This window comes from Sus scrofa, chromosome 2 (genome assembly GCF_054392235.1).
Source record: "Sus scrofa isolate SSC_HxYL_T2T_F1_AM1 chromosome 2, Sscrofa_HxYL_maternal_Yorkshire_Landrace_v2.0, whole genome shotgun sequence".
NCBI classification, from domain to species: domain Eukaryota; kingdom Metazoa; phylum Chordata; class Mammalia; order Artiodactyla; family Suidae; genus Sus; species Sus scrofa.
Window position 1 is genome coordinate 98,781,293 of NC_139384.1, and position 14,132 is coordinate 98,795,424.

The 14,132-nt window shown below is 40.4% G+C and overlaps 1 protein-coding gene across 36 annotated transcripts in view; it reads left to right on the forward strand.

Annotated features, from left to right (window-relative positions):
- TENT2 (terminal nucleotidyltransferase 2) overlaps positions 1–14,132 on the forward strand; it is a 133,984-nt gene that overhangs the window by 60,673 nt on the left and 59,179 nt on the right. For 19 of the 36 annotated variants that reach the window (XR_002341756.2, XR_014838136.1, XR_014838135.1 and 16 more), the window contains exons 1-2: positions 13,433–13,737; positions 13,944–14,012. The gene's annotated coding sequence lies outside the window, so the exon portion shown is untranslated. Of the gene's footprint in view, positions 1–13,432; positions 13,738–13,943; positions 14,013–14,132 lie in introns of those variants that run through there. The other 17 variants (XR_002341757.2, XR_014838137.1, XR_002341775.2 and 14 more) reach the window with 2 other exon arrangements.

Genomic DNA, 14,132 nt, shown 5'->3' on the forward strand with positions numbered 1-14,132 from the left:
GCTGTCTGTCAAACAAACTCCAATTAGTTTAGGTCATTGATAGGTTTTCTTGTAATTTATAGACATAAATATTCCCAGTACATAGGAGTTAACTGAAAGGGAGCTTCAAGAATTATTAAGGAGGGAGTTCCCATTGTGGCTCAGTGGTTAGCAAATCCGACTAGGAACCATGATGTTTTGGGTTCGATCCCTGGCCTTGCTCAGTGGGGTTAAGGATCTGGTGTTGCCATGCGCTGTGGTGTAGGTTGCAGATTCAGCTCGGATCCCGAGTTGCTGTGGCTCTGGTGTAGGCCACAGCTCTGACTCGACCCCTAGCCTGGGAACCTCCATGTCCCGTGGGAGCAGCCCAAGAAATGGCAAAAAGACCAAAAAAAAAAAAAAAAAATTACTAAGGATGATAAAACGGAAACTTTTCAGTTTGTGTTTTTGAAAATTTTCACCTGAAGAACATGTTCGTGTATTATTTGGGTAATTTACATTTAAAAATAATTAAGTGCAACAAAGCCAAGAAATAGAGTGATACACAACAGATCACACGGGCCAGCTTCTCAATCTTTCTCAAGCAAACTTTTGGTAATAGTTACTTAACTTACCTATCCTCAGGTTTCTCCCAATCATCCACCCTTTCTTTACTTGGGACAGAGGTCAGGCTCCTTAATGTGACCCATGATGCTCTGCTTTCTCTAATTCCCAGCTCTATCTCACAAACTGTGCTCCCTCCTGCTAACAAAGCTCCCTCCAGTCACACTGGCCTTATTTTCATTCCACAAATGCTCCAGCCTCCCAGCTTTTGCGCCTTCAGCATGCTATTTCCATTTCCTGAAATGCTCTTTTTCTTTTTCTCCCCATCTCTGGACAGGATTTGCATCTCTAGCTACTACTCTCTTCTTTCCCCATCTCCCCTACCATCTTTTCTGATTCTCACACAGGGTGAGCAGGTCTTTTAGTAAAATAGCATACTCAACTTATCCTATAAGAGAACAATTTTTGCAAGAAAAAAAATCCTTTTTTTAAAACAGCTTTAAAAAAAAAATTGGAATTTCCCAGGCCAGAGACTGAAACAGCTGTTGCCACACCAGATCCTTTAACCCACTGCACAGGGCTGGAGTTGAACCCATGCCTCCTCAGTGACCCAAACTGCTGCAGTCAAATTCTTAATCCATTGTGCCATGGCAGGAACTCCCAAAGTCTTGTTTTTAAAATGTGCATATGTGTTTATTTTGTAGGTCCTTCACTGAAAAGACCTTGAAAGGGCTTAGTTAATTGAATTGAAAGTTTGAGAGGTCTCACAATTGCCCTCCTAGGATTGCACCAGGGACATGAATTTCCATGGACTTGACCACATGACACTGACTGGATGGAGAGGATCCTGGGGATAGGGAAGAAAAGGGAAGATGAGATGAGAAGAGAGCAAAAAGGAACACTGGAACCCATCTGATGCTACCTCTGTATGGAGATAATCTCAGGGAAAAAATACAGAAATATTTTGCACTACCCTCTGGACACTGTGTTCATAGTTGCTTAGTTGGAGGACTATTCTTTCTGAGGATACACTGTATACATTTATTCTTCTACATGTTCTGAGAGCAAAGAAGGGTCAGTCTTTTTGACAGCCCGAAGAAGTGAGGGAGAGAACCCAGAGACAGAGAAGGCTGTGTGAAAAAAGCTGCTCGAGACCTTCAGTCATGGTCACAGCCAGCCTACAATGACACCCCAGAAAGAAGCCCAGGGAAAAAAACCCAACCTCTCTTTTCTCCCTCTCTCTGATTTCCTGAGGCTCTGCATTGACCCAACTCAATGGGAAGCCCAATGGGCAAGGGAGCTAGATGATAGAGTCCATACTGGTTAGCCTTTCGGGCAGAAAGGAGGGTGGGATGGGTAGACTGGATATGCAGACCAGATGGAAAATATCCAGCACTGTGCCGGTAGAAATGTCCACCTGCTCCTTGTAGGGAAGCAGTACAGGAAGTCAAATTATAACCACACAGTTGCTCAAAGAGTATGAAAGCACAGCAAGGAAAATTAGTTGGCTAATATGATTAACTGTGATGGCCCAATGCATACATTTCTGAGATGAGTGAACTTGCTGGGAGTTTGAGTATGTCAAGAGAATTACTGCTGCTTCTTCTTCTTTTTTTTCTCTTTTGTCTTTTGTCTTTTTTAGGGCCAAACCTGCAGCATATGGAGGTTCCCAGGCTAGGGGTCTAATCAGAGCTACAGCTGCCAGCCTGCGCCACAGCCACAGCAACATGGGATCCGAGCTGCATCTGCGACCTACACTGCAGCTCTGGCAATGCTGGATCCTTAACCCACTGAGTGAGGCGAGGGATTGAACCCGCAGCCTCATGGTTACTAGTCGGATTTGTTTCCCCTGCGCCAAGACAGGAACTCCGAATTACTACTTCTTAACCAGCGTCTTGCAATAATCCTCTTTCTATAATTTATTCACTCTTCATTCCTGGGGTACATATCTTGGCACCTTCAGAAATCTTCAAATTACAGACTTATCAATTGTATATACTTTTTTTTTTTGGATAAAACTTTTGGTTAGGAAATACTTCATAATTTGCCTGTTTCTCTTTTTCTCTAATTCTAAACCAGCACTAGAAGTTATCTTTCTTGGGGAGATTATTTCCACAAAGAAATAATAATTTAAAAAAATTAATTCAAAAGTGCCCCATGTATATAAAGAAGAGAACAATAAAGTTAATTTTTAGGTGTACCAAGTTGTCCTAGGTAGACTCATATGATAGCCTGAAATTCTGTGAAACTGGAATTTATGTATGTAGAATTCAAGTTCTTACCACAGAAAAATTAAAAATCCTTGTGAGATCAAGGGTCTATTGAACAATTGATTATATTCGTAATATTTCAATCTAGTGCGGCCTCCCTGAGTTTATGTTCAGATTTTGCCTGGATTTTGAATGTTTATAAAACTCTTAAATCTCACAGTAATCAAATATCTTTTAAGATGTACAATTTCTGACTTTTAAGAATTTTATTTTGTCATCATAGACTGCATATATAAAGTATTATTAATTATAATAAGTGGACACTCAGGTACCTGCCATCTAGTTTAAGAAATAGAATATTACCCCTCTATGTCCTGTTTTTTTGTTCTTCCAATATTATATTCCTCTTCTTTCATCTCTTTCCCCGTGGGTCTCCCTGAATTTTGTATTTATCATTCCTTTGCTTTTCTTTATAGTTTTACCACATATGAATGTATCACTAAGTGACAAATTGTTTAGTTTTGCATGTTTTTGAACATTATATAGATGGAATCATATAGTTCTTTTCTCTTGCAACTTCTTCCTTTTATTTTTCCTCAACATAAGTTTGTGAAGTTCATCCATGTAGACCAATGTAGCTGTAGTTTATTTTTACTGCTGTATTCATTTTATGAACAAGCTACAATGCATTCAGTTCTTATGCAGTTTCTTGGCAATAGACATTTGAGTTACCAGTTTTTTTTCCTATTAAAACAATGCTGGTATTAACAGAATTAATTGCACGTATCTCCTGGCTAAGAATTTCTTTAGGGTATATACTTAGAGGGATTGCTGGATTGAAAGACGTAGACTTACTCAAATTTATTTGAAATGCCATAGTATTTTCTAAAGTGATTTTAAGCAAAGTGGTTTTAAATACCAGAAGTATTTAAGATATCTCATTGTTCCATATTCCTTATCAATACTTGGTATTGGCATATTTAAAATTTTTTTCCAGAGAAGTCATTCTACTGATGGCTGAACATATCTTTGTATTTTTAATCTTTATGTTTTTCGTTTTTAAGTTAAATTTAACCTCAATTGGAAGGTTTTTTGTTTCTTTGTTTGTTTTCTTCTCTATACCCACAGCATGTGGAAGTTCCTGGTCCAGGGATCAAACTGGTGCCACAGCTGTGACCCTAGCTGCAGGAGTGACAATGCCAGATCCTTAACCTGTTGCACCACAAAGGAAATCTGGAAGGTATCTTTTCATCTCCTCCTTCCCTCATTTATATTTCTTATTTATCATTTTAGATAAATCTACTTTCTAGATGCTAAATAAAGAGCTGGTTGATATTCAGATTGATTTAATGAATAATATTGATGATTTACCATCGTAGCACCATCTGGATAATGCATTAGTACAATTAGATGTTTTCAGCATTCCTGCCATCCCCTTTCCATCAATTCCACACATCCAACCCCCAAAGACACCAAGAAGTGGTCTGGGGTGGTCAGGCTCCTGTGGTTTTGATGCTGCAATACCTAAAAGAAACTAGCCTCAAAAGTTCATGTGTGTAATTTTATTTTATTTTATTTTATTTATTTATTTTTTAGGGCTGCAGGCATGGCATATGGACGTTCCCAGGCTAGAGATCCAATCAGAGGTACAGCTGCTGGCCTACACCATAGCCACAGCGATGCCAGATGTGAGCCATGTCTGACCTATCTGCTAATGGCAACACCGAATCCTTAACCCACTGAACAAGGCTGGGAATCGAACCCACATCCTCATGGATACTAGCTGGGCTCGTTTCTGCTGAGCCACAGTGGAAACATCCATATGTGTAATTTTAATATCAAGATAGATACTTTTGTTATGTATTTGGAATTTGGAGCTGCCTACTGCCTTCTGTGACTGCTAAAGCTAAAATGTAAAAAAATCAGTAAATATTTCCCTTTGTTTTTCCTTGCTGCTCCTGCAGCATGCAGATGTTCTGGGGCCAGGGACTGAATCTATGCCACAGCTGTGATCTGAGCCTCAGTGACAATGCCAGATCCTTAACCTGCTGTGCCACCAGGAAACTCTAAACATTATTTCTTATAGACCTACCTTATTATTATTATTCATCTTTTTTTTTTAGGGCCACACCCATGGCATATGGAGGTTCCCAGGCTAGAGGTCGAATTGGAGCCGTAGCTGCCAGCCTGCGCCACAGCCGCAGCAACGTGGGATCCAAGCTGTGTCTACAACCTACACCATAGCTCACAGCAATGCTGGATTCTTAACCCACAAAGCAAGGCCAGGTACCCACATCCTCATGGATCCTAGTCGGGTTCGTTAACCACTGAGCCATGAAGGGAACTTCTACTTTATCATTATTAATGCTAAAGTTCAACTTAGGGTCCTCTTCTTATGGTAGCAACCAAGGTGTTCAGGTATACATGGCAGGGTGAATCAGAGTGTACTACTTACTCAGTGATCCCATGCATATTCTGAGTTTCACCTAAGAACAAAGGGTCTGTTAACTTTGTTTGGGGCAGGTGGTGGTGGGAGGGCAGGAGTCCTGGCTAGTACTAGTAGTTAAAGCTAACCATGATGATACTCGGGAAAAATTGCAATAGACGAGTATCTAAGTTGAAATTTAACCATTCTTAATAAATACTAAGATTCTAATCCTCCCAACAGAGGTGAATGCTATTATAATATCGCCAGGAAGATCAGGAAACTGAAATGCGGAAATGTTTACACTAACTTGACCAGGGAGTTCCCGTTGTGGCTCAGTGGGTTATGAACCTGACTAGTATCCATGAGGATGTGGGTTCAATCCATGGCATCACTCAGGGGGTTAAGGATCTGACAGTGCTGTAGCTGTGGTTTAGAACAGAGCTGCATCTCCAATTCGACCCCTAGCCTGGGAACTTCCATATGCCCCAAGTGCTGCCCTAAAAAGTAAAGAAAAAAGTAACAACCAAAGATCTCATGTTACTGGGAAGATGTAGCTAATATGGTGACAAAATAGACAGGAAAATAAACTCTTTTATGTCTTTTTTTTTTTTTTTTTTTGTCTTTTCTAGGGCTGCAACTGCAGCATATGGAGGTTCCCAGGCTAGGAGTCCAATCGGAGCTGTAACAACCAGCCTACACCGCAGCCACAGCAACGCAGGATCCAAGCCGTGTTTGTGACCTACACCACAGCTCACGGCAACGCCAGATCCTTAACCCACTGAGCAAGGCCAGGGATCCCACTGAGCAAGGCCAGGGATCGGACCCACAACCTCATGGTTCCTAGTCGGATTCGTTAACCACTGAGCCACTGACCGGAACTCCCAACATAAACTCTTTTAGACTCTCTCTCTCTTTTTTTTTTTTTTTTTTTTTTTGGTTGCACGTGTAGCATATAGAAGTTCCTCAAGCCAGGGATTGAATCGAATCTGATTCACCCTGCCCTACCTGAACACCTTGGTTGCTACCATAGGAGAGAACCCTAAGTTGAACTTTAGCACTAATAATAATAAAGTAGGTCTATAAGAAATAATCTGTTTGGAGTTCCCTGGTGGCACAGCAGGTTAGGGATCTGGCATTGTCACTTAACCCACTGCACTGGGCTGGGGATTGAACCTGTGCCACTGCAGACAATGCTTGATCCTTAACCTGCTGCACCACAGTGAGAACTCCTAGACTTTTTGTCTTTGAAGGATGCCAAGATTTTTAAGTTCTTTTTCTTTTCTTATTTTAATCTCATTTCTATTTTCTGTAAACCACAAGCCCTATTCCAAAGCTTTATTCTTAGTTTCTAGCAGCTTGGACATCTACCCAGATGATTGGAATTTCAGTCATTTTTCTTTCAAAGTACTTAACTTGTAGGTGGCGGTGTTACTTTCAAATCCTACTTTGATTTTTTTCTGAGGAAGATTAGAAGAAACCATCTGGTTAACATTTCCCTGAAAAATTCTTCTGAGGGGAGCTTCCTAAGAAGAAATTATAAGAGAAGACAGTGTGGTATAAAGCTAGGCAGAATGCAAATAGAAACATTTAGAAACTGAAGCATTACATTCTGATACTTATGAGAATTACCTTTTTGTATCATAAGCTCACTTTTCTCCCAGCCCTTTACTTTTCTTTTTGCAGAAAGTTTCTTTTGAATGAAACTGCTTCTCAACCACACTTTTCTAGCTCTTGTTGGGGTTTAATCTGATTCACATACTGCTTGTTTGCTCTTGAAGTTTGGCTCCTTTTCTAATTAGCTGTTGCTTCTGTTCAGGTTTTCATTACTGCCACCCTCCACCTCCCAAATAGTGACATTCTGGGTGTAACTATTTCTCTAGAAGAAAATCTGGCAGATAATGGGTGCTCAATAAATATTTATTGATTGACTGAATAACTGATTAAGTGAATGAACAAACTTAGGGAGTGAAACCTTCCCTGGGGGTGGGCCCAGGGTGTGTGGGGAGGAAACAAGATCAAGAGAGTAAATGTGAAACAAATCCTTAGTGATGGAACTATGTGAAGAAGTGTTTGTGATATTGATTTTATTCTTTTACACCTCCTTAGAATTTGCTAACCTTTATGTAACCTTGAAAAGTCTACATATTCCTATAATTTCAGGACTCAGGTTGGAAAAAAATCGGATGCTATTTTAAAAATGACTATTGAGTCAATGTGAAAAAGAATAGTTTTTTGGGGGGGTCTAATTGACTCATTTAACTGTAGTTATTCTAACAAGTTATTTGGAACCTACCACAAAGAAAGATTTTTTAGATCCTCATTGGCTAGTCAATTACTCTTCTATTCACAGAATTTATCTTTTACTTTGAATATCATTTTAGGCTGTTTGGTTCTTTAGTGTTCATAGTAATAAAAGACTATGATATTAATCTGGGCCATATTGATTCATATCTGTTAATCAATGATGATGATGAAAATTGAGATTTCGATTGGCATTTATTTTATTTCATTTGTTTATTATTTATTTGTTATTTATTTTTTTGCTTTTCAGGGCCACACCTGTGGCATATGGAAGTTCAAAGGCTAAGGGTTGATGCCAGCCTACACCACAGCCACAGAAATGCGGAATCCGAACCATGTCTGCAACAGATACCACAGCTCACAGCAATGCCGGATCCTTAACCCACTGGGCAAGGCCAGGGTTGAAACCCACATCCTCATGGATTCTAGTCAGGTTCATTACCATTGAGCCGCAACGGGAACTTCAGACATTTAATTCTTATTTTTGTCTTCATAAAATTAGTATTTTAAAAGCCAGCTTTCAGGTCATAGAATTTAGTTATATTGTATTCCATCAATTTTAATGTTTTACTTCCTCCTTAATATATTTCTGCATTTCCTAAAATTTCTCCAATAAGCCTTCATTACTTTTATAATCATAGAAAGCAATAGAATCCGTTAACCCCCCCCTACTAAATCAGTCATTTATCATTCTGAGCAAATTGCTACTCTAATTTATATTTTACTATAGTAATTTCTGAGGGTATGAGACCTATGCCAGTAATTTCAACTTGAAATTTCCAAGGGCTCAATCCATGTGAATGAATACTAAACTCCATTCACAGTGTATCTGTGTAGAATTTGCGGTTGCCTTCCTTGATTGTTCTAGTCTCAGGCAATAATCTAAGTTGAATTTCATGCTGATATCCTTAAAATGATTTAGTACATATTAATTTATTTCCTATTATATCTTTAACACATCCATTGTTTTCTTACATGTGAAATGAGGAGCGGTGATAATTGCTCAACTTCATTTTAGTTCTCATACTCTACATTCACTGAGACTGTTCTACAATAAATGCATTAGAGGCAGGATGATGGAGTAGTGTATTTTGAATTCCCAAGAATAGTGTTCAATTCAATAATCAGTATATATTCTCAAGTTGCACTCAAAAGCAGGCACTTTTGAAAGTATTCCCATGACATGTAGAGGATCACACTGGGTAGTGAGACAATGACAAGTTTGAAGAGTTTTTAAATATTTTTTTGTTTTTGTTTTTTAAAATGTTACAGCTGCACCTGCAGCATATGGAAGTTCCCAGGCTAGGGATTGAATCTGAGACGCAAAGTCGAATCCTTTATCCCAAAGCATAGGCTGGGGATCAAACCCCCACCTCCTCAATAACCCGAGCCGCTGCAGTAGGATTCTTGACCCACTGTACCATGGCAGGAGCTAAGAGTTTTAATACTATAATAATTATCTAACTCTATCATGTATCTCTTGATTTCAATTACTCCTTCCTAATTAGAAGTACATTTATGTATCTCCATGTAGCGTTACTTTATTATTTTTTTGGCCTGCGGCATGCGCAAGTTCCCAGGCCAAGGACTGAACCTGTGCCACAGCAGTGACAGTGCTTAACCCACTGAACCATCAGGGAACTCCATCCATATAGCATGGCTTTAAGAAGAACTTTTTAGGATTACTTTCAACCTTCTGTTTCTCTAATTAGTGTATTCTGCTTACAACGTGGACTCCACTGATGAAATCCTCTCCAGTTATTTCATGACTTTCATACACATCACCAGGATAATTCATGATGTCTCTTACCCTATTTTTAGAAGAGGCAGTGGCCTTTGCATGGATTATGAATTTTTCAAAATTATAGGCATTTTCTTTTCTTTTTTCTTTCTTTTTGTCTTTTGTCTTTTGTCCTTTTAGGGCTGCACCTGTGGCATATGGACATTCCCAGGCTAGGGGTTGAATCAGAGCTGTTGCTGCCAGCCTACACCACAGCCACAGCAATGCCAGATCCGAGCCGTGTCTGTGACCTACATCACAGCTCACAGCAACACCAGATCCTTAACCCACTGGGTGAGGCCATGGATCGAACCCGTAACCTCATGGTTCCTAGTCGAGTTGTTTCCACTGCACCACCACGAGAACTCCCGGCATTTTCTTCTTAAAGCCCATTTTCAACTCCTCTGAAGTGGCCAGTATAACTTGATAGTTAAGCAGTTAAAAATAACAGGCTTGGAAACAAACAAATCGAAGTTTGTATCCTAGCTGTACTTTTCAATTACTACCTGACCTTAGGCAAGTTACTTTACAACTCTGATCCTCCTTTTTGTCATTTGTGAAACAGGGATAACAATAGAGCTCCCTTTGTAAAATTGTTTATGAGGAATCACTACATGCCCTACATAAAGCACTTTGCATTCCATTTGGTGAAGCAACATCTATTGACCACTAACCATGTGCCAGGCACTGTGCCAAGCTCCTGTCTAACTTAGGGCTGTTCTCTTTCTTCCCTCACATTTTAATCCAACTTCTACTCCTTTAGGTCTCAGTGTAAATGGTGTTTTCTCAGGGAAAGCTTCTGTGTTAGTTCAGATCCTCCAAGAAGTGAGTGCCAAGACAGGATTAGACACGCAAGAGATTTATTAGGGGAGATCCCTGTAGAAGATAAAAGGGAGAAAGCACGAGTAGGCAAGGAAAGCTTCAGGTTCCAATACAAGTGTGACATCCATAGAAGGAGAAGGAAGGAGAATTGGGTAGAAAAAGACCACAGCACTCTTCTTAGAACATTTTGGCTACACAAAAGCAGAGTTCCCAAGCCAGAAGTGCCCATTAGAGGGATCCTTTGTCCTGCAGGAATGGGTGGGCTAGAGCATCTCTGCTGTGCTCAGTCACGGGTGCAGCTCAGGGGCATGGCCTCAATCTCAAAATGAGGTGGTAGATCCAGAGAGGCAGCATCTGGGTTGTCAGTCAACTATGCTCCCCATACAGGAGATCTGATTAGGGCACAGCCTTAGTCATCTTGCCCTCCACCATAGATTAGATTCCCTGGTTATTTGCTCTTATAGCAACATGTATTTTCCTTTTCTTGGTTCTCACCATTAAAATTAAATTTTTGTTTTCTTTCTTTTTCTTTCTTCTTTCCTTCCCTCCCTCCTTTCCTTCTTCCCTCCCTTCTTTCTTTTTTTCTGTCTGTCTGTCTTTTTAGGGCTGTGCCCTAGGCATATGAAAGTTCCCAGGCTAGGGGTCTAATCAGAGCTGCAGCTGCTGGCCTACACCACAGCCATGCCAGATCTGAGTCTTTGACCTATACCACAGCTCACGGCAATGCTGGATCCTTACGTTACTGAGCAGGGCCAGGGACTGAATCCTCAAAGATTTGTTACCACTGAACCACAATGGGAACTCCTGAATTTTTGTTTTCTGAATTTGTCAAGGTTATTCTCTCTGCCCCTGTAAGCTACATGAGAGTAGGGACTGTGGTAATTTTGTTTACTACTCCATCCCCAAGATGCCGCAGATGAGATTGCATATAACAGATACAACATAGAATAGTGGTCCTATTTTTATCCATCTCTCTATTCTATTCCACATTACCACATCCAAATCTAGAAATTATAGATGACTCCACATCACAGAAGAGCTCGTGATGTCAATCATATGCCAAATATAAAGTTGACAATCACAAAAACCACGTCATCAAAAACTTCAAGTCCCTTTCTGTTGTCATTCTTCCTTGACTCTGTCCCAAAGCTGGGGGTTAAGTGCAGCAGGGGCCAACACTGTGCTAGGGGAGGAGACAATCATACAGTTTTTCTTTCTTAGTCTTAGTCAATAGTGAAATATATTGTTTGATTTTTCAATGTTAATTCAGCCTAGCATTTCTGGGATAAGCCCTCATTTGGGCATATTGTATTATCTTTTTTATACATTGTAGAACATGAATAGCTAGAATTTTGTGAAGAATTGTTGCATTTATGTTTATGAGGCTATTGGCCTGTGGTTTTCTTTTCTTGTAACATCTTGAGTTTGGGTATCAAAGTAGTGCTGACCTTCCAGAATGAACTGGGAAGTCCTTCAATTTCCTGGAGGACTTTTGTAGCATTGGAATTAAAAATAAACCATGTTACTACTAAAAAAGAAAGCCAGAGGTACTATATTAACATCAGATGGAGTACGATTAGGGCAAAAAGTATTACCTGGAAAAAAGGGGGTCATTTATAAAGTGGATCATTTCATAATGACAAAATAATTTTCATATTCAATTTAATTAAGGATAAATTCACCTAAATAATAGAATAATTCTAAATGTTATGCAACTAACAGCAAAGCTTTACAATTCATGAAGCAAGAACTGATAGAACAGCAAAATGAAGTAGAAAAATCCATAATTATAATCAGGGATTTCAGCACTCCTTTCTTAACAATTAATACAATAAGTAGACAGAAAATCAGTAAGTGTGTTCTAAATCCTTCACAGGATTTACATTTGAAGAAATATAAATCAGGCAATGTGATGTGATTGACATTTGTAGAGCATTTAACCCAACAGCTGCAGAATATACATTTATTTTAAATATACACTGAATATTTACCAAGACAGAGCAACAGAACAAGTCTCAATAAATGTAAAATAATTCAAATTTTATGAAGTATGTTCTTTGATAATAATGGGATTAAGTTAGAAATCAACAGAAATATCTTGAAAATCTGATACTTGGAGACTAAGTAACACATAAGTAAACCACAGATCAAAGAAAAAAACTATAGGGAAATTAGAAAGTATTCTGAAATTAAGTAAAATGAAAACACAACATATTAAAATCTGGGAGATGCAGCTAACACAGTACTTTGAGGGAAACTTATACCACTAAGTGCTTGTATTACAAAGAAGAAACATCTCAGATCAATGACCTCAGTTTCCAAGAAATTGGAAAATTAATTTTCAAAACTTCAAAAATAAAAAAAGCAGAAGGAGTTCCCGTCGTGGTGCAGTGGAGGCAGATCCGACTAAGAACCATGAGGTTGCGGGTTCGATCCCTGGCCTCACTCAGTGGGTTAAGGATCCAGCGTTGCCATGAGCTATGGTGTTGGTGGCAGACATGGCTGGGATCTGGCCTTGCTGTGGCTCTGATGTAGGCTAGCAGCAACAGCTCTGATTAGACTCCTAGCCTGGTAACCTCCATGTGCCTCGGGTGCAGCCCTAAAGAAAAAAGACCAAAAAAAAAAAAAAAAAAAAAAAAGCAGAAGGAAGCAAACATAATAGCAGAAATCAACACAAGAGAAAAGAAAAAGAAAGGAAATCTATGCACACAAAAGCTGACTTTGAGATCTGAAATCAGTAAATATGCCTTTTGTCAGATTGACAAGAAGAAAAGACACAAATTACAAATACCAGGAATGAGGGAATGAGATGCTATAGATTTAAAAAAGACAGTAAAGGAATATCGTTAACAGATTTCTATGAATAAATTCAACAACTTAGATATATCTTCACAACTATTAAAGCTCACTCAAGAAGAAATATTAAATATTTGTTGAATTAGCGAATGTTAGTCATTAACGGGCAGGGAGCTGAGTCTGGGCTTTATAGATGAATAAGGCATGTTTATTCCCAAATAGTTCTCAGTTTATTAATGGGGAAAAAACAAGTAAAGCTTAATATTGGTTAGTGCAGAAGGGTAAGGGAAAACTTGGCCAGGAAATTTTCTCCATGGAGGAGTCAACCGGCTGAGACAGGAAAGACCGGTAAAAAATGATTATCACATTGTGAGCTTGGGCAGTGAGGTGAAGCGAAGCTCCTGGGCTGTACCATCCCTTCCCGTACTCGCGCTCGCAGCCGCCCAGCCGCCTATTGTGGCAGCTAGAATCCCGGCATCTGTGCACCTGCGCACTCGAGCAAAGAGTTCCCGGGAGCGAGCGAGCGAGGCGGCTACCGGAAGTATGACCTCTCTCTCCCTGCTCGCTGTTCCCATCCGGGGTCAGGACGGTCTTCCGGGTGTTTCCGAAGGGGCTTTCTACGCCGCTTTTTTCGGCGACTTTTTGGTCTTCCGTATCTTGCCCCCGAGCTCCCACACCCTTGTTGGCCCTGCCTTTTCTTGGGTCGCTTCTCCCCGACCGCCGAGCCCGGAATTTTGATCGCAATCCGGATCCGCAGCCGGGCCTAGCCACCCCACGCGGGCCACTACTGGCTCGGGCGGAAAGCTGGGACCGAGCGCGCCGGGCCGTCGCTGCTCCGGCCGTGAGGCTCCTGGGCGGGCGGTGCCCGTAGAACGCTTGTGAGTTAGGAGGTTTCAAAGAGGAAAGCAACCTTGTAGGCTCGGGTGGGGGGCGGGACGCCGGGAACTTTTTCTGAAACTGTACTGTTTGGCGTGGGAGGTATCCTAGTCGTATGGGCGGTCCCCAGGCTTCTATACTTTCTGAAGAATCTTAGGAACTCATTTACGTTTTTCATTCCTTTTCCTTTCTCGCACCCCGCTCTCAGTCTAGGACCGAACGAAGAAGATTGTCTTGGGACCCTGCATGGTGTTTGAAAGGGTGGTGAGGAACTAAGGTAAATATCTGGGTCAGTCCTTTAAAATTTAAGACTTCATTAAACGGTTGTGAAATTGCCTCAGTTCTTAGTTTTATGGGGAAAATGCACAGGTTAGGACGCCGTCCGATTGTTGTTTAA